Source organism: Gallus gallus, chromosome 1, assembly GCF_016699485.2.
Source record: "Gallus gallus isolate bGalGal1 chromosome 1, bGalGal1.mat.broiler.GRCg7b, whole genome shotgun sequence".
Taxonomy (NCBI): Eukaryota; Metazoa; Chordata; class Aves; order Galliformes; family Phasianidae; genus Gallus; species Gallus gallus.
This window is the reverse complement of record NC_052532.1, coordinates 126,993,279-127,012,887: the sequence shown is the minus strand read 5'-3', so window position 1 is coordinate 127,012,887 and position 19,609 is coordinate 126,993,279. Positions and strand designations below refer to the sequence as shown.

Sequence of the window (19,609 nt, the reverse complement as noted above, 5' to 3'; positions counted from 1 at the left end):
TCAAGGAAAGTAAATTGAATAAATTGTTTGATTGTTTAATCTTGTTACAGACCCTGAGTCATTAAAGTAGCTAAGTCACAGTAGCACTATCACTGCATGACTCTGCAGATCTGGGAAATCCCTCACTCAAAACAAATAAAAGGATACACCTCCCTCACAAGTGGGACAAGACACTAAACTGGCATTATGAACCAGATTTGAAATCAAGTTAGGTTTCCTCACAATCACTTTTATATAGTCTAGTTGGTCAGAGACCGCCCTTGAAGTGGCAAATTTCTTATGTCTGCGTGGTTCAGTGTTTTAGAATATTCAGGAATCTCTGAAAATGCACTACTGAAGAGGAAAAAAGCATAAAACAAATGGGATATGTGGCTGTTTTTGTGAAACAAATGCATCACTCTGGTTTGATGGCAGTGCTTGCAGCCCTCAGTGAGCTGTCAAGGTGTTCATCGGGGATTTTTGATGAAATTTTACTCTTTCTGTACTTCATCCTTGACAATTATTCACAAGTGTACGTTCTGCCAAAATGCAATGACATGTATAGATGTGGTTATGAAGTGAAGGATATGTTTCACTGGTTAGAAGGATTATGAAAGTCTGGTAAAGAGACATGATCAGATTTTTCAGTTGAATATCTGATTATAACTCTGTACATTCCATTTGAAAATTTACAGGTCGTGTATTTATATCAACTGAAAAAGGTATCACAAACATAAACTGATGGGTTTTTTTTTTGTTTTGTTTTGTTGTTGGTTTTTTTTTTTTTTTTCAATTTTGAAACCTATTCTCAAATTCCTTTATCAAATCGGAAAGCATAGCTGCGCATTCTTCACTGCTCAGAGCACTGTGTTCAGCCAACGTATCAAAATGCATACAAATTATCTGCCATCACTTGAGTCAGCACTGCACAGCACTGCCCTCCCTGTGCTCGGGTTTCACTCTACACAGCCTTAATAGTGCACTGACAGTTTAGGTGTTGCTGAACAATGGGTGCGCGCCTGGGGCCACTCCTGGGGAAGAGCTGGCAGGGACAGAAGTCAGGCTGCATTGCACGCTGGGCAGCACCGCATGTGGCTCCTGAGCCACAGGTTGGGCATGCCTGCTAATCAAAGCCCCTCCCTCCCACAGAGCCTGGGTTGCTGAAGTGTTTTAAGACTAGTCCCTACAAACTCCACAAGTCCTTGTCAGAAGGGTGGACTTTTCCATGGATAAGGAATTGGGTGGATGGGACCAGTGCACTTTAACATTTTTAATCAACAACCTACAAAGTGGGATTAAGTCACTTTGTACAACACCGTCAGAAAGTCTGCTGATGACATCAAGCTGTGTGATGCAGTTGATATGACAGAAGGAAGGGATGACATCCAACAGACCTTGATAGGCTTGCTAAGAGAGCCTGTGGGAATCTAATGAAGTTCAACATGTACCAACCATGGCCAAGGTGTCATACTTGGGCTGGGGAAATCCCAGATATGTATGCACAGTGGGAGAACTCACTGAGAGCAGCCCTGCAGAGAAGAACTTGCTTGCTCATTGCTGTCCGTGCCTGCAATAACAATAAGTTATATTTTATGCTGTTGATTACAGGTCATAACCAAAACAAATTTATGACTGTCACAAGTACAATATCCCCACCCTATTTACACTTATCTTCTGAGAAATCCATTGCTTTTCCCTGCCCAACTCTTACTTGGAAGAATAGAGATATTCAAGACTGAGTAAGTTATGAATATGTTGACCTTTTACTACTGAAGTTCCAAAAGTCAAAGAAAGACCAGAGTTGCTTTGAGTAAGTGATTGATCTAAAGGCCTTTGAAATCAATAAAATTTCTTAAGAAATCAACAGACTGAAGAATTTAATCTAAGTATCCATATCTCATAACTGCTGTCTCAAATGAGGCTGTAGCCTTGTACAAGCCACATACTTTGGGGAAAAAATTCTGACAGGACATAGGTAAATGTACAAAGTGGTTGTTGCTACTGAAAAATTACAATTTGTACCTAATAACATAGCTCTGACAATAACAACTATTACGAATTTTCAAATACAGTATTAAAGATAAACATATTTTTACAAGTCTCTCACAGAAAAGCAAAACTGCTGCCATTATGCAAAATATAAGACAAATTTTACCTCAAGAAGCTGCAAGAATTAATGATAAACTCTAAATGTTATATAGAGAAACCAAGAGAGCTCTGAACAAGCTGGTATTTCACATATTATAATGTAGTACTGTGCAAAGACAATACTTCAGGTCACAGAAGCTGAATGTCAGAGGACTTTTTGTTTGATCAAAGTGCCCAACCCAGCAGGGCTGAACAGCAGTAATTATGTAGTGCTGGTAAGTATAATGAGTCTAGTTATGCATGTAACTTGGAGCTACACACTGCACAGTCCTGCACGTTGTTTGTAGATGCACTACTCTGAGTACACACAGTCTCCAGAAACATATACATGCAATCAATATAAATGTGAAGCTTAATAATAAAGTGAGTTTACATCAGACAGCTAAGTGGCCTGATTTCAAAAACTCTGAAAATCTAATACTTCAAAATACAGTACTGGTATCAAACCCCAGCAGCAATAAAACCCTTGCATTTTTCAAGCACTACAAACTATGAATGCTATGTGTTATGCCTCAAAATTAACTGCCTATTTATGGAAAGCTTTCTCACTATAGTTAAGTACGTCAACAAAGATATTCTGCATGCAGTTAACCATTTGTAGTTTTTAAAAATACTGTGGATATTCCATTAATACATAATCTACATTACAAACATAGAAAAGCACTCCAGTTTGCAGTTCTTAATTATTTAATTCTATCAGTCTGCTTAAGGTGCAATTGAGACCCACATATGAAAAAGCAACAAAATGTCTTTGTAATCATTAGCTGATAATAATTCAATAACCAAACCAGCTCAGTATAGCATGGGATGTCAAGGCAAAATATTTTTTGCTGTTCGTGGTAGTGTTTTTGTTAATTCTGCTCCTAACTTTTCATTATTTTAGGAAAGGCCTAACATTTTTCTCTGAAATTGCAAGTGAAGTTTAGATTCTGAGAAGGAACTGTATCTAGAGAGAACACAGATCCTCTTCCTTTGAATGAGATTCTTGTTATGTAACCACATCCAAACATGCAAATACAAATTGTCACTATCTTTTTATCTATGCACAAAGAAATTCTGCTTACTTTTTCACTCAAGAATCTAAGTGGAATGTATGCCCTCGAAAAAACAAACCTCCCTATCTGGCATTCAAGTGACAGATGTTCGCAGAAAATGAACCACTACAGACAGCTTTTTTTTCAGAATATGAGTTTGTATTTATTTCTAAGTTATTTTTTAGAAATCACTGCTTTCATGAAAACAAAACAAACAAACAAACAAAAAAAAAAAAACAACCCACAACACCATTCATAAAAGCATTTATAGATTATCAAGTAGACACATTCAATCTTTTGTTTGGCAATAAAACACTAAACAACAACAACAAAAAAAGAGCTGAAGTATATATATGTTCTTGTATATAATTTGAAGAGTTTTTATTTGAAAAATAATTTTCTAATGTGTTCAAATTAAAAAAAATACATAGAATCAAATGTCTTTAGGCCTTTTCATGTGAGAAATTTCTCACCAAATTTAGATACATGTGTTGCAAAACCACTATTTTAGCTACTACTGATCAATATTGTTTGTAAAAATTTAAAACAGAATTGAAGTATTTATCATTAATTAGTTATAGAATTGAAATATTCATGCTCAACTATGATTATATATAATGAAGTTTGTCTTCTGCTTCCAAAATTTCTTACTACAATTAATTCATAATGCTAAAAGAAGTTTGGGTTCTAAAACATTCAGGATTGTCTCAAAATGGAAAGCTCTGGCTTTGTTATTGCTTTTGAAAGCTTAAACTTTGTGCCTGAAGTTAAATGCATTTTAACAGGAAACTCACATGAGTATTTTCCTTCTGATATTTCCATCAACTCTACTGTGAACTTAGTCCTCTAGGTGTTCAACATTGCACTTAGCCACCTCCAAAATACAGAGTCACCTTGACCGTTTTCTGTTTAGCAAAAATTCTAAATGACTAAGAGGTGAAAGTTAGAGTCCTTAAGCCTCAGCCACCATAAAATATAAACACAACTATTTCCAAAAGATGCTATTAAAAAAAAAATCACCTTTTAAATTCAGAATAATAGAAGACACTATGAGACATCATCTCACATATTTTCAGCAGTATGTCTCACAAAGAATGCACAGGTAGATAATAAAGGTAACAAAAGCTCTTTTACTGTATCCAACATAACCAAGTAGATTATATTTTTCAAGTGTAACTAAAACCACTGAATGAAAAATTTAGATGGAAGAATTAGGCTTCTTGATACCACTAACAACACACATCAAAATGCATTAAAAACATGCTAGCCATCAACAGTTCAAAAAGACCAATAGCCTGATCATTGAAACCTCTACTGTGAAGTAGCAATCTCAAATTAAGGATAGACCCTAGCCTATCAGTGGTATTCAAGCATATTAACATCCAGAAATCCCATACCTTCATCTGGAAAATTGTGTTTGAAGATAACATAGATGGTCAAATACCAGAAACTCTATTGCCATTAAAACAGCAGTCTACTATGTTAAAAGGAGTCCTGTAACTTTACATAAACAGAAATAAAGAAAGAATGTAAGGTATCTCTGCCACAACTATTGCACCAGAAATAATATGAGTATATCAGGCAAGGCCTTAGAGCAGCAATAACAACTACATATAATCTGTTGTTAAACAATGTCAGTGGTCAAAGATCAAATTTATATTCACTGACTAGAATTCACCTTATCAAAGCATTACTTATAAACATTGATAACAAGTGCTTTTTCTTGTTCTCTTCCCAAAACAACTGCAATGAGAGTCTAAGACTAGCTAGTTTCAACACAGCTGTCTACAGCTTTGAAAGGAGACCTCTGTGTTTTGTGAGATGAAGCATTCCATATGGAGAACCAAGCAAGATCTTTCTGTAAAGACTTTAGAAGAATATTACTGTATATACTCTTAATGATCCTACCAGGGGCTTAATCTGCTGAGTAGTATCTAGACTGGAGGAAGGATAACAACTATTAGATGTAATATATGGAACTAAAAGTATATTTCTTCCCAGCTCTCCTAGTTTGTGCAATATATTCAGCATGTATTTCGTAAAAGTTAAGACATTCTTATTACTTTGGAGATACTGAACACTTATACAGTTCACAATGGGAAATGCTGTGACAGCCCTGCTGGAATCTTTCATCCACTACTAATCACTGAGTGAGGCATATGGTAAATGAAATTGCTGGGGAGAGGATGCTGTTTAAAAAAAAAAATTGGTTGTTTGGTGGATTTTTTTTGTTGTTGTTCTTTTTTTTCTGCCTTCATGACAGAGGAGTTCACAATCTATACAATAGTCATTTCTCAGCTTCCTCAGTTCCTAACAGTGAACCTCTAAGAGTAAGTAGTCTGATGTATCCAGACATGGGACAACCAATCTCACGATCTGACAGTAGTTACTTGGACTGTTAAGAAACATCTACATTCCTTCAGTGTATACCTTTTTCTTGAAAAGAAACAAAAACCAGGCTTAAAGATGTGAAGGGAAAAATAAAATTAGAAGGAAAAAAAACCATTGAACAAACAAAAACTCTGCTACCACTGGGTTAGTTTGGAAGACTGATTCAGATGGTATCCAGCTCCAGAAATTCTGTAGGCATTGCTGTTTTTTGCCATTACAAAAGCCAAGAGCATCAAGGATAACTGTACTCCCTGCTGTGCTACCTCAGTATCTAACGAATTTAGCCATCTGAACCTAGATCATTCCTCAAAGTACAGCCTTCAGAACAGAGCATTTCTGGGAATAGCACCAAGATCTGACAGCAATCCCTGTATGTGTTGTTACTGCCTGTGGCTAAATTTTGTATTTTGGAATACCTTGAGGCATTGGGTAATGTGGGTATTGGGCAATTCTGTGATGATTTTAAAAGTCAGAATGCATATAAACGTATTCTGGCAATTACTGTTCGCTAAATATTGTCTTAGGAAGAGAGGAATCCCTTCCTTCCAAAGGATACATTATGAAACACTACAAGTTGTAAGGGAACACAAAACTGCCACATATTTTAAAACAATGAAAAAACAAGGATGGGTTCTAGTTATATGAGTAGTTATGCTGTGTCTGGAGTCTCCACTGTCTGGAGTAAACTAAATGAAGTACCTCTTTCTTTCTTTCTTTCTTTCTTTCTTTCTTTGGACCTACAGATTATTGTATTCTAATCAGTACTAATAACATCAAAAAAGGAAGCAACTACTTAAATTTTTTGCATGGTTTAGAATAAACAGTGCTATCACAGAATCACAGAATGGCCCGGGTTGGAAGGGATCTCAAGTATCGTGAATCACCAACCCCCTGCCACAGGCATTAAATACTAGACCAGGCTGCCCAGGGCCCCTTCCAACCTGGCCTTCAACACCTACAGGGACAGGGCATCCACAACCTCTCTGGGCAGCCTGTTCCAGCACCTCACCACTCTCATAGTGAAGAACTCTCCCCTGACATCCAACCTAAATCTTTCCTCCTTCAACTTAAAACCATTACCCCTTGTCCTGCTGTTACCTACCCTTTCAAAGAGTTGGCTTCTCTCCTGTTTATAGGCTCTCTTTAGGTACTGAAAGGCTGCAATTATGAAATAAGTATGGCAAAAGAATCCTCTTCATTTTCATTTTTCCACTTGCTGCAACATAGAAGATCTTCCCAGGGTAAAAAGCTCTTCAGGGACCCCTTGCCATTGCCACTGCTTTTCCCAGCCTGACACATGGGAGAGTCTGCCTCTCTTCTCCACCGCACCTCCCCACCACAAAACTGCAAAGTTGTGCATTTCTGAGGGAGAAATGGTGTGTTTTTTCGTGTTTATTTTTGTGGGTTTTATTTATTTATTTATTTCACTTTTTTCAGTCTAGATATCTTTGCTACAGAATATAAGCCAAGTAAAAATAAAATAGAAAATACAAGGAATTAATTCATTTGCTCCCATCTCTCTCCCTCTCCCCACTCCTCCCACCCTCAAATAAAAGAAAATTCCTCAGGATTTATGAAGGAGTCTGGAAAGCACATAGCAGTCTAGACAAAGTCTATATTCTTCATCTTTTTTCTTCCTAACCTGTTTATTTTTTTCTGTATCTTAAAAATGTTCATTTCTGAAAATAAAGACAAAATACTGTTCTTCAAAAACTGAACTCTTCTTCAGCCAAACTTTTCATCAGTTTTTTCTAGCAACTTACTTCTGAGCTATCTCCTTACATAAAATTCAGTGCTTATTTATTCACAGAAAGTATGTGCTATAAATAATCAATCCTAGTGCATGTAAAAGCAGAGAAAGAAACTGGTATAAGGTAATAAAGTAGGTTGCAGGAGATTTTTTTTCTTCTCCATTTCATTTTTCGTCCTCCTGTAAATGAAACTTCCACTTATCTGAACACATACTAGAAAAGTTAACATGGATTTGGAATTTAAAACATTCCCACTTGACTTTAAATTCTGAAAAACATAATCCTCCTATTTAAGAAGAAGAATGATCTAATAGAGACAAATATAGAAGATAATTTTATCTCACCACCTCCTGTCATTCTCTTCTATCCTTGTCTTAACTTTTCAGAGTAACACTGTCATGAAGGTTAATGCAGTTATGTGAATTTGTGATGGACCATTTCACACACATTCAGTAGGACAAACACGTATGGCTCACTGGTAAATAATGTGCTCCACTGAGAACAAGTTCTCCTTTGTTGAAAAGAGGTACCTGGCAAATTCATTAAATGATGAGATGTTAGCTGTAAAAGAAAAAAAAATCCTGGAACATGACTGTTGTTTTTTTTTTTAAGGACTAAATTGATACTTCTAGACATTCAAATATCAGGCACAGTGCCACTAAAGCCAATAGTATAAAACAATGTAAAAATAGTGATAATAAGATCTTAGTCATACTTCTAATCTCTCAAATACACAGCTGACAGTAAGTGAAGAAAAATGTCTCTCGTACGCATCATGACAAATTATGTGCACAGGGGAAGCTTGTTTATTAAGGACATGAAATGAAGGTTGGTACTCTTCACAGACTGAGGGAAAACTGATTTATCCTGGCTGCTTTATGTCTCATTAAAGATCTACTATTTTAAAAGAGAACATTTTGGACTGGAAGAGGTACACCAATTTATTTTGTCTGAAAAAGTGAACAAAGAGAATATTCGTAATTATGGAATATAACATAGGTGTAAGGTAATGGTACAACAGCTTATGGGCAGAATCTTCATCAGCTATTACCTTAACATCTTTGACTGATTTATATGGGTAAAATGAAGAAAAAAATTTACCCCCATATACCAGTGATAGAACCATCAAAACCCACATAGATTTATAAGCCTGTTTGTATATAATCCAAAGTAAATTTATTCACACATTTCACTGCAAGACTAATTTCTCTCAGGAAATGCAGGTTAACAGTCACATTTGTCATGCTGGAAGAACAAATAAGCAGGCAAACAAACAAAAACCTACAACAGTAAAACGTGTTTGAAATGAAACAGAAAATAAGATTTATTAGTTGGTAAAAATGAGATAAATTCAAGAAGTTCCTAAAAAGAAATGTGTTTGGGGATGATATCATTGCATATTGCTTTATTAAAAAAAAAAAAGTGGTATTTAATATGTTTTATTTGAACAAACATATTTTTAGTTTATTCAGAAAAAAATAATTTTCTTTCAAGAGTCCAACCTATATCCATGCAAAGTGAGAATGACACTGACAGTAACATTTTGTCCCTGATTAATATAGTAAACCTATTTCTGCTATATTACACCTTCTCATATAAAAGCCAAACTTTCATCTTCAAAAACATCAGTTCCCCTAGTAAGTATGACTCATATCCTGCTACTGCAGGTTCTCCAGAGTCCAGTATTTGAACTGTCACTACTCTCACTACTTTACCTTTCCTGTTCTAGTATCTTTACTGTCCCTATATGTCTTCTTCTCATTCCTATTCTTAAATTTTCAGTCTTCCTTTAGTGACTGTCTTGTTTTAAGACTTCTCCAAATGCAACTCCATTCTTTCCTATTCCCTCTTCTCCCATTATCTCCTTTTTCTATGACAATCACCCATGTTAATCTTCCTTTGAAACTTGTACTCTATCCTCACCATACTGCATGTTTATTCTCTCTGACTATGAAAAGCATCTTGAGGCCATGAGAATTCTGGGAAGGACAAGCAACAAACCAAGCTAGGGATGGAGCCAGGGAGGGGAAGAAAAGAAGGGGAGGTATCATATGGGAAACATTCCTCCCTCATCTTGCACAGGCAGAAAGATCTCCTCATCTTAGACATCATTACTACATTCACTCCTTAGCTTTTAGACTTTTGTTAGTACAAGATGACTGCACCGTTAAGCCACTGCATTTCAGTAACATCACACCTTTGTACCAGATCAGGGCAGACAAATCGCTGTAGCATGCCTTTCACAGCTCAGTACGCTAAGAGTCTTACTGGCTCTTCTAATTCACTCTGTTCATTAAACATGTGTCAGTAAACCTGCATCATCAAATTCCTAAAGCACTAGTTTTGAAATGTCATCTGTATGTAAAGATGACAGCAAACTGATACAAACACTAAGCATTTATCTTCAAAAACCAAAATTCAAGTGCAGTTCAGATACAAGGGCTTGAGAAAAAGAAACACATAATAAATGTAAGATTAAAGAAAGTATATCCTTAATTGTTAATCTGTTTAGATGGAAGTAAATAATTCACCTGTCCGTTATAACTTCTTCAACTAAACAAGGTATTATCACAATAAGTATGAAATTAATAAGCCAGCTCCTACCTGAGGAGATCTCCTCCACATCCAAGATTATCATCCAGTTTTGACAATTGCTAACATTTAATCTGCCAAACCCAGTGGATCAGCATCATCTGCTGACCCAGTTCACCACCTGCACATTGGAAACTACATACACCAAAGAATTCTAGTTCAGGTAGCAGACCTACTGTTGGCTGTGTTAATGCAAATTCACAGCCTCAGGCACCACAGCTAATCTGTCCAGCTGTGTATAATTTGCAGAAAGTTCTACTTCCCCTCACTCCACTGTGTATTGAGAACTTACCTTTGCTTTCATGCAGATGACACAAAATGCAGCAGGCAGAGATTTTAATAATTACATTATTCATAAATATATATTTGGCTTGGAAGACTCCAACCAGCAAATCAGTGGCTATGTGTCTGACTGAGAAGCAATACTCTGCCTTGACGAATGCTATCTTAAAGTAACTACTGCACTGAACCATCTGCTCTGAAGTATGGGTGAAGGAAACATCCCATACAGGAATAACTCACTAGCTGATGCTTGGCTGATGGCTGCCCATCAACATTTTATTGTTGTTTGAATCTTTTTGCTTGTACACCGGAAACATCCCATGAAATTCAGAAACAGTTCTACTGTGTTACCAATTTGAGAGTGTGGGTAATGGCAGATAGATCAATGATTCTCATGAGCTTCTACTCTTCTTCCACTACTCCTCCAGAATCAAGAGAAAGGATTTTTTTGTTATTTTTTTCCTCAAAACCTCCTATAAAACATTGAAATCTCTAATCTAGGAATAGTACAACTGAAAATCCAGAGAGATAGCATAATATAATATTATGACAAAGGTAATTGAAGCAAAAACAAAAACAAAAACAAACAAACAAACAAAAAAACGTCTTTTCTTCACAGATGCAGTTAATGAGAACTCTCCATGTAAAGGTATACAAATGGGATCTCCGTACTCCATCAGTTTAGTTACCAACAAATACACAGCTTCTGCTGAAAATCAAATCAAACAAAATTCGGGCAGAAATCACAGAAAATAATAAGCCTGTACAATCGTCTTTGCAATCACCAACAGAACCTGAGTTGAAGCAGCACATACTCCTGCATTATGTAGCAAACTTTTCTTGTGTATATAGTCATCTGCACTACCAACAAGCTCTTCAAATAAGGTATGATGCTGCATACTATCTCAGAACATATTGATTTTTTTCTTCAAATAAGGCAATTTCATGAGCAGAACTTAACATACAGTTGACAGAAAACTTTTAAGCTGTATGACTTCCTCTGTTCAATGCAAATACCAAATGCTACCTACTCATAAGGCATGTCCAAAAGCCATTTGAAATCAACAAAAATCTTTGCACAACAAGCTTTGGTCTAACAACACAAATCTGTCAATGTTCTGTTAATCTTAGGTATTCTACATGAGTCTGTTAATGTTCATGATCTATGCAACATCCACTAAGAAAATGAGTAAAAATCTATCATATGTTTGACAGCATATGGCTTACATCTTAAATGGTCCCATATGAATAAAATACTGATGTTGTCTATTCAAAAAGATATCTGAAAATCTCTTACAGCAAATTAGTAAAGGTAAAATCATGAATCATACCTCTAAGCACAAATAGTTTTGCTACATAATCTTCAGTGGAGATGATCCACTGTTGCTATTGCCACTGCTGACATGGACCACCCACTGCCTCACTGTGCTCACATCCACTGGTTGGTCTCCATAAATGTTCAGCAAGTGTTAACGAATGTCAATGGGTGCCTTTTTTTCTGTATGGAAGAATTCAGTTCCACACCTTTGCTTCATATACACTTCCATGTCAGACACCATTTTGTCAGATTGCCTGTCTGCTGCCATTTGTCACGTATTAACAAAATGTAATGGAATACTGGTGGGAAGGTTCAAGCTCTACTGCCATACCAACAGCTACATCTGACATAGTGAGCCAACATCACAAAATAGGAGGCATTACTTTCGGAGCAGCCCTCATAGAATGTTTTTTTTTTTCCCCATTTAAAACAAAACAAATAATACTTTGAGCTAATTATAGCACAGTATGCCTTGAAAAGGAATAAATCCACAACCAACCAACCAACCAAGAAAAAACCCACACACATACAAAAAAAAAAAAAACAACCACACAAAATGGAAGAGTTATTAATTTCTCCACTAAAAATATTCCATTATTAATGGAAGAGTTATGATAGAGCTCAAAAGCTTAAAAGAAATCTTATTATAGAAAATGTAACTAATTTGAGCTCTCTTCATAATATTATTAAACAGTTTTTGGGAAGAATGCTTGTTGCCGTTAAATTGACTGTTTTCCACTAAGTGTCCAAGACTGCCTTTAAGAAGTGTGTAAAGAAGCTTGATCACCAACCCAGAGATGTCCGGCAATGATATCACAAAGTTACCACCTGACGGTACTGATCAACATGGCTGGTCAGTCCTAACAGATACATGAACTTGAAAAAAAATCTACAGAGCACAGTACCAAAAGTTTGAAATTCGGCTCTTTCCAAGTCAGTACTAGACCTGTAACAGATCCAGAGACTAGAACAATATGTATCTTCAAGACAATCCGTTTATTAGACAACTTCAAGCAACAGTGGGATAAATGCCTGTTTATAAATCTCCTCTTCCATTTCTGGCTATAGCAAACTTACTAAAATGACAATGACTTCCTTCCCTTGGAAGAGAAAATAAATGCCTTATCTCTGAAATTATTTGTACTGAGAAGCAGCAGGTTACCTGTTTTTGCTTACCACATTCAACAAAAGCAAATCTGAAAGAGACGGTTCAGCAACAGTTTACTACGAACAAAACACAAAACTGCAGTCAAACCTATTTCATCTGTTATATGTTATAGTGATAAATGGAAGTGGTTTAGTCTCAATTATTTGTATAATTAAAAATCAACATTATTTTTCATCATACATCCAAATAAATTCAATTTAAAGTAAATAAAGTTGAGCTAATTCATTCTACATATGAAATCAAATCAGCCACTTAAGAAGAAACTATAATTGGCTGTTGGCTAATCTAGGAAAAGAAACAAAAATTTATTCAGAAATCTTTCATTATTACATTAAAAGAATCAATCTTTAATATGAGTGTCATAATCTTCGCAAGCAATAGAAAAGAGTACTTTTGAAGCAATTTATTTGAAAAACATTACAATGACAGCTACATGCTGCTCTTGTTTGCAGAGTGAACTGAATCAGTCCACTGTGCCACTGTCTCAAATATTTTCCTAATAGAAGTGCCATTCACTTTCAAAGCTTACCTCTTTTGAAAGGCTCGACTTCCCCATCAAAGTTGTGAATCTCAGTGAGCCCATAAATAACAGAAGAAAGACAAGCATGGAAAGTCCTAACCCTCTACTGGAGCTAGTCAGTAGCACCCACTTATCGGAATACATGGTATGACACTAAGTGGTGTGTGGGTTCAGCACAGAAGACAACGGAAAGAACGAATCATACATTGTGACATCAGAGGCTATAATTTATTTTTAGATTATTACCATACAAATGTGAACATTCCGAGCTAGGGATCGCTCCAGCATGTGCTAATGCATTCGGTTTGCATTAGCCATGCTTGTGGCAAAGCCTCACTACAGATCTCAGGAAAAGCCATTTTCTAGACAGGCTGCTTCTATTCCAATCCTCACATGAGTTTTGCATGCAAAACACGAAGTAACAGTGCTTCATATACATCTTATTTTTAATGAAAATATTCAGAAAAAAAAATCCCCACTAGTTTACAGGGCTTAAAGAGAGATGAGCCGGCATGTAATATCTTCAGAATAATTTCCTCCCCTTTGAATCCATCCACTACAAACTGCATATAAATTGTATTTTTCAATTTTCTCTTCTCTAACCTTAAATCAATTTCAGGTTGTGAAAAGTTGATTAACATTGTGCCTCATCTCAATTGAAATAATTTTCCAGGAGTATTACCTATAAAGCTTGTTTTTCCTCCACTAGACAGCAAGGCCTTATCTTGTGTGTCTGTGTTTTTAGTGTTTTAATTTTTTTTTCCCCAATCCAATCTGGGGACTACTATAACAAATACAATGAGAACTAGAGAACTATTAAAAGGTGACAGAGTTGAGTACATAACCCTGTCAGATGTGGGGATCGAAATGGCTCAGAGCATAAATGCTTTACAAACATTGCTTGAGTGCACCTGAGCTGAACTGTGACAGAGGATGGCTGCAGTTGGACATGAGACTTGTATTGATCTGTGCAGCTCATGTTTATGTTTTGTTTTTATTAGGTTTTTTCTTTTTTCTTTTTTTTCTTTTTTCTTTTCTTTCTTTTTTTTTTTTTCCAAGACTCACAGATTTGTAATCCAGTGCACAGAACTAGCCAATTATACTCATGCTGAAGAGATCTTGAACCTTAATAACAAGTCTTCAAGTGACAGAATGACTAAATTATATGCTGGTTACAGCATGATGCTTATTCCTGTCCTACCCAGGTGGAGCTGTTCTTTACACTATGTGATTCAGCCACCAAATAGCAGCACGCGTGTTTGAAAGGCCAAGAGGAGGCTGTATTGAGAACCTGTCAAAAACAAATGTGCAAACCTCCACACAGCAGTCAGCAAATGTTCCTTGAATCATTCTTTTGTTAAAAAAAAAAAAGTCAAACAAATCCTTGTTTCTATACGATACGTGTAATACAAAGCTTCAGTTAAACAGCACTTCTTTCTGCCTCTTGCCTTCATCTCCACATGAAAGATCTTCAGCCGAAGGATGCGTATTAAGTTCCAGATTTTTACCAAATGTAAAATTTGTTAGGTGAATAAACTGCCCAGGAACATAGGTTCAACTAAAAAGACAGTCTTTGCGAGAAAAGAAATACGACAGCACAGCATCCAACCAGTAAGACTAACAATTTAACCACTCTCCTGATTTAATCGAGTGTGTATCATTCAAGCTATGAGGCTTGCTTTCATTTGCTTCTATTGTTATGCCTTCTGAAAACTTAAACTTCATTTCTAACCATCACACTTAGCTGAACAAGAGAAAACAACAGAATTTTTTTTCCATTTACATGTCTGTATTATTTCTAGATGTCTGTGACACAGCACCGCACCGCACTTTAAGACACCAGGTAAGTAATCACTCCCTCCAGAAATAGCGAAGAAAGCAAATTTATTTTCTTTCTACATGTATGTTTTACAGTAGAGACCGAGCTTCAAGGCCACTAAATTCAAAGAGGGGAAAAAAAATTAAACTAGACATGAATCAGAATCCTCTCGAGGAACAATGTGTTTTGGATGCCAAAGTGAATTTCAGTTATAAGACCTGGTGTAACTTAATGGGCTGTACTCGCAGACAGCATACTAACAATAACTGTGTCTATATGATACACAGGCATAAGAACAGAGAAGAATAACAGCTCCACTGATACACAAGACAGAAGTAATTTCAAGATGCTAAGAACAATTAGATCAAAAACTAAGTCTCATTTTATAATATTCTTTGAAAATGACATGCCTCACTGGTTCTGAGTTACCAGAAACTGTATGGCATGTTTTCATGTTCTTGTCTTTAATGATTCATTGGAATATGATTCATAAGGCAGTGCGTACTACCCTATACTCATTACTGTTAGCAAAAGAAACGTGAAATGGCTTGTCTTGACACATACCCACTGCATATCACTTATACAGATGTCTCTATAGGTGCTATTAATTGGTGTAATATCAAAAGCATGGATGGTCAGGAAAACCAAAAGGAAAAGACATATGAAATTAGCTCAGTGATACAAAGCAAAGTTGTGTTTTCATGCAGGAATCAAAATTAATTGAACTAATTACTTCTTTGCCCGCTGTGATAGAACATTAGTTTGCTTCTTTACTGTTAAATTTATATATTTAATAATCAATGAACATAATTTGTCCTATAGAACGTAGGCTATAGCTCTTCCATTTATAGGAGATACGCAAAAGGGTCGTCACATTTATGTTTTAGGAGGAGAAAACACCAGAGATTTCTATTTCGGTATGCTTGTAAATCCATCCAGTTAAGCTTTGTTCCCTAGTCACCTGCTTCTAAACATACGCATATATGCCGTCAACGTTATCAACCACTGAAAACCAGGAATCAGTCTGGAATTCTACAAGCACTGTATTCAACACTTATCGTTCATGACAAAAAAATTATGTCTATATATCTTTGTGGTTTATTTTTAAATACCAAACATCTAAGCACACGTATGCACTGATGCCAGCAGTAAAACCAGCAGCAATCCACCCACACAGCCTAGAGATGCAAAACACCCCAACACAACAGCTCAAACTGCTCCATCGGTCACCGCTCCGCTCTCGGTGCCACCACCGAGGCACTCACAGCTTAACTCGTCGCACTGGAGGTGTGCCCAGGCGCACCAGCCCACCTTCATCGGAGCGCGGCCACGCACCGCCCCGCTCCGCCTGACGAACTTTCTTCCCCCCCACCCCTCCCGCTCTGCCCCCCACGAACCGGCGGGCACCGCAGCGCGGGCGGCGGGACGGCCCCGGCGGCGGGCGCGGGCCCACACCGCCACCTCCTGGCCGCGCCCCGCCACCGCCGCCGCGTCCGCCGCAAACTTCTCGCTCCCCGCGCCGAGCACCGCAACCAGCCGAGCTCCCCGCTCGCCGTGACGCGTGCCGTGGGCCCATCACAGCAGGACGGAGGGGTCCCTCCGCGCCCTACCCGCCCGACTATGCCTGGGGTTGGAGGGGGGGGGGACGAGGACGGGGGAGCGGGCGGCTCGAGCTGACAGGCAGCCAAAAGCGGCGCTGCGGCGGGGCCGCCCCCGCTCCCAGGGGCGCTGGGGGTGGCGGCGGTCTTTCCTCGGGGAGGGGGCGCCTCCCGCCGACAGCCCCCGCCTCGCCCGCCCCCGCCCCGGCTTTGCGGAGAAGCCGATTTACTGCCGGGCGGGGGGAAGGGGAAGGGGGGGCGTGCTCTTTTTTTTTTTTTTTTTGTCCTTTTTTCTTCTCTTCCCCCTTCTCCCCAGCCCCCCCCGCGCCGAGCACACTGCCTCTCCCCAGTGCCAGTCCCTGCTCCATCACGTGCGGGAACTCATGCCTATCACAAAAGCGGGCATTTTGCCCGAGACCGGAAAGAATGAAAGAAGGAAATAAAAAGAAAGGGGAAAAATGTAGAAAAAAGGAAAGAAATGGGGGGGGAAGAAAAAGATAAAAGAACCAAAGATATATATTTAAAAAAGAAAGAAAGAAAGAAAGAAATTAAAAGAAAAGGAGGAAAAACCCACCGCGGGTGAACCGCTTAATCCAAGACGAGCCAAGATCTGTGAAGGGCCGCCTCCCTCGTTCTTCCCCCCCATCCTCCTCCGTCCCCTTTTTCCTTTCTGTGGCCGTGGCGGCGGCGGGGGAAGTGGTTAACCAAAACCCGACGCGTTGGTTTTGTGTCCCCCTGCAAACCACGGCGCACACAGGGCACGAGGCACCGCTCCTGCTCCTCTCCGCGCTGGCAGAAAACTGTGGCTTCGCTCTTCCTCTCTCTCTCCCCCTGTACTGCAGATATTTTTTTCCCTTCTCTCCTCCACACTCTTCTGTTTATTTGGCTGTAAGGCAGAGAGCTACTTTGTAAACATCTCACACAGAACCCCAGAGCCTTTCCAAATAGCTGATTGCAGCAAAATGCCTCCAAACAAATGATGGTGCAAAGGGACTACCGGGGACGAGACCGAAGCGGATAAAGAAGAAATACAATTTGCATAAATGTGCATATGTGACATCGCGGTCGGCATAATGGTGGAGATGGCAGAAAGAAAGTACCGGTTTATAACGATGGGAAAAGTAAAAGCACAAACGACTGCAGCAAACTGCTCGCCCTCTGCCAGAGTACCAACCGCAACACCTCTCCCCCACCCCCGCTGAAAAAAAAAAAAAAAAAAAAAAAAAAAAAAGGAAAGAAAAGAAAAGAGAAAAAAAAGGGGGGGGGGGGGGAGGGGGGGGGAGCAACAGAGAAAAAAAAGAGAGAGAGAGAGAGAATGAAAACGCAAACGATAAGCCGAGCACTCCTACCTTAACGCTGGAAGAGCTGCAGAAGCAGAGGGGCTTTTTCACACAGCCAGATTCCTTCAGGAAATCCTTTCAGATGTCATGCAGTCGGTGTTATCACACAAGGATCCTGCTCTGCTTTTTGGAATCCAACGCGATTCGCTTCTCCAAAGGAATGCAGTGACCATGAATTGGGGGGAGGCGAGGGGAGGGGGGGTGGGGGGGGAAGAAAAATTAAAAATATCAACAGGAAATAAAACAGCACTGGATGTACAGGAAACTCGTGCTCTCGGCTGTCAGCGACCTACATTCAGGCAGAAAATTCATTGCAATCGGTGCGAGAGGGAGAGTTGGGTCTGCGAGCAGGGGCTGTGATTGCCTATGCAGAGCCCGAGCTGAGGAGGCTGATCTGCAAGGCAAGGCGAGCGGGGAGGGAGCGGGAGAGAGAGGTCCAGGCTGTACCAGGCGCACTCGTCCTGCTATTGGACCAAACTGAATGAAATTTACAAAGCCGGCAGCCAATAGCTCTCCGCAGTCTGCCCCATCACTACAGAAACCGTATCTCCATCCCCAGCCTCTTGCGAGGAGCATCGCATCCTCGCGCCGAGCGACGGCGGCCGGGCCCGGGGGCGGAACAGGTGGGCACGGCGACGCGGAGCGAGAGCCGTGCGGCAGCGGCGGAGGGAGTGCCGAGGGGGTCACACCTTGCAGACCGCCGCTCCACTGCCTCACCATCGGCAACAGCAGCCGTGGTTAACCCTTTAAGACAGCAGTTTCTCCGGTGCCAGCCTGAATTCACCCGTATGATTTTACAATGAGCTAACAGTATAATTGCACATCAATCACTGAAGTCTTTTGCTGCTGTTCTCCTTCCTCCCATACAAAAATGGCAAGACATTGTCCAGTACCCCGTCCTTTTAAACCTTTTTTTTTTTTTTTTTTTTTTTCCATTGGTTAATTTTGGTTATTTAATGCTGATATTTGAGTTCGCTAACCATTGTTGTGAAGGTCAAGCGTAAGGGCTGGAGAAGAGCCCTGTGGTTATTGCTCAGTGCTGCAACACAGTCTCTGGTTCCTTTCCTTTGTATAATTTCAGACTAGGAATGGTGTAGCAAATACATGCTCAGGCCTTCCACAAATATGCCTTGTTTCACTTCTCAGCATGTCCCTTTGATCAGTTCACTAACAGCAGTTAACATTACGCAGAGAGTGAGGCCCTGAGCTCAGGCCATGTGAGTGCTGGCTGAGTTATCCAGCCAGGCAAAGAACAAAAGAAAGGAGTCTTGAACATTTCTTCATTATTTCATAGAAACATAGAAACATTAAATTTGGAAAGATCATCTAGTCCAACCATCATCCCATTCCTGTGACCGCTGTAGACCATGTCATTCAAAACAAAAAAACTCTTCATGCCTCAATGAGACTTCCTGTCACAAGACAAACGTTAGACTTCATAAAATTCGTCTTTGACATTTTCAACTGCTGGAATAATAAATACAAGCATCAGCTTTTCAGTTGTAGTTGCTTTGTTTCTACCACCACAACAGATTCACAGAGCAAAGCAGACACTGCTTTGTTTTCTCAAATTTGAATTTGGTCTGTGGTAGTGGACTTATCCATCACTTCTGTGCTTTCCTGTTTCAGCTGGTATAGGAATATATACTACCTAATTTAAAGATGCCAT

General features: G+C 39.1%; 1 protein-coding gene across 10 annotated transcripts in view; it reads right to left on the bottom strand.

The window, feature by feature from the left end:
• The window catches only part of NLGN4Y (neuroligin 4, Y-linked), a 179,642-nt gene extending 161,284 nt beyond the window's left edge, over positions 1 to 18,358 (bottom strand). For 4 of the 10 annotated variants that reach the window (XM_015274025.4, XM_025151226.3, NM_001171770.2 and 1 more), the window contains exon 1: positions 17,950 to 18,358. The gene's annotated coding sequence lies outside the window, so the exon portion shown is untranslated. Of the gene's footprint in view, positions 1 to 13,192; positions 16,354 to 17,174; positions 17,425 to 17,949 lie in introns of those variants that run through there. The other 6 variants (XM_015274034.4, XM_040701468.2, XM_040701497.2 and 3 more) reach the window with 4 other exon arrangements.
• Between the last annotated feature and the right edge of the window lie 1,251 nt (positions 18,359 to 19,609).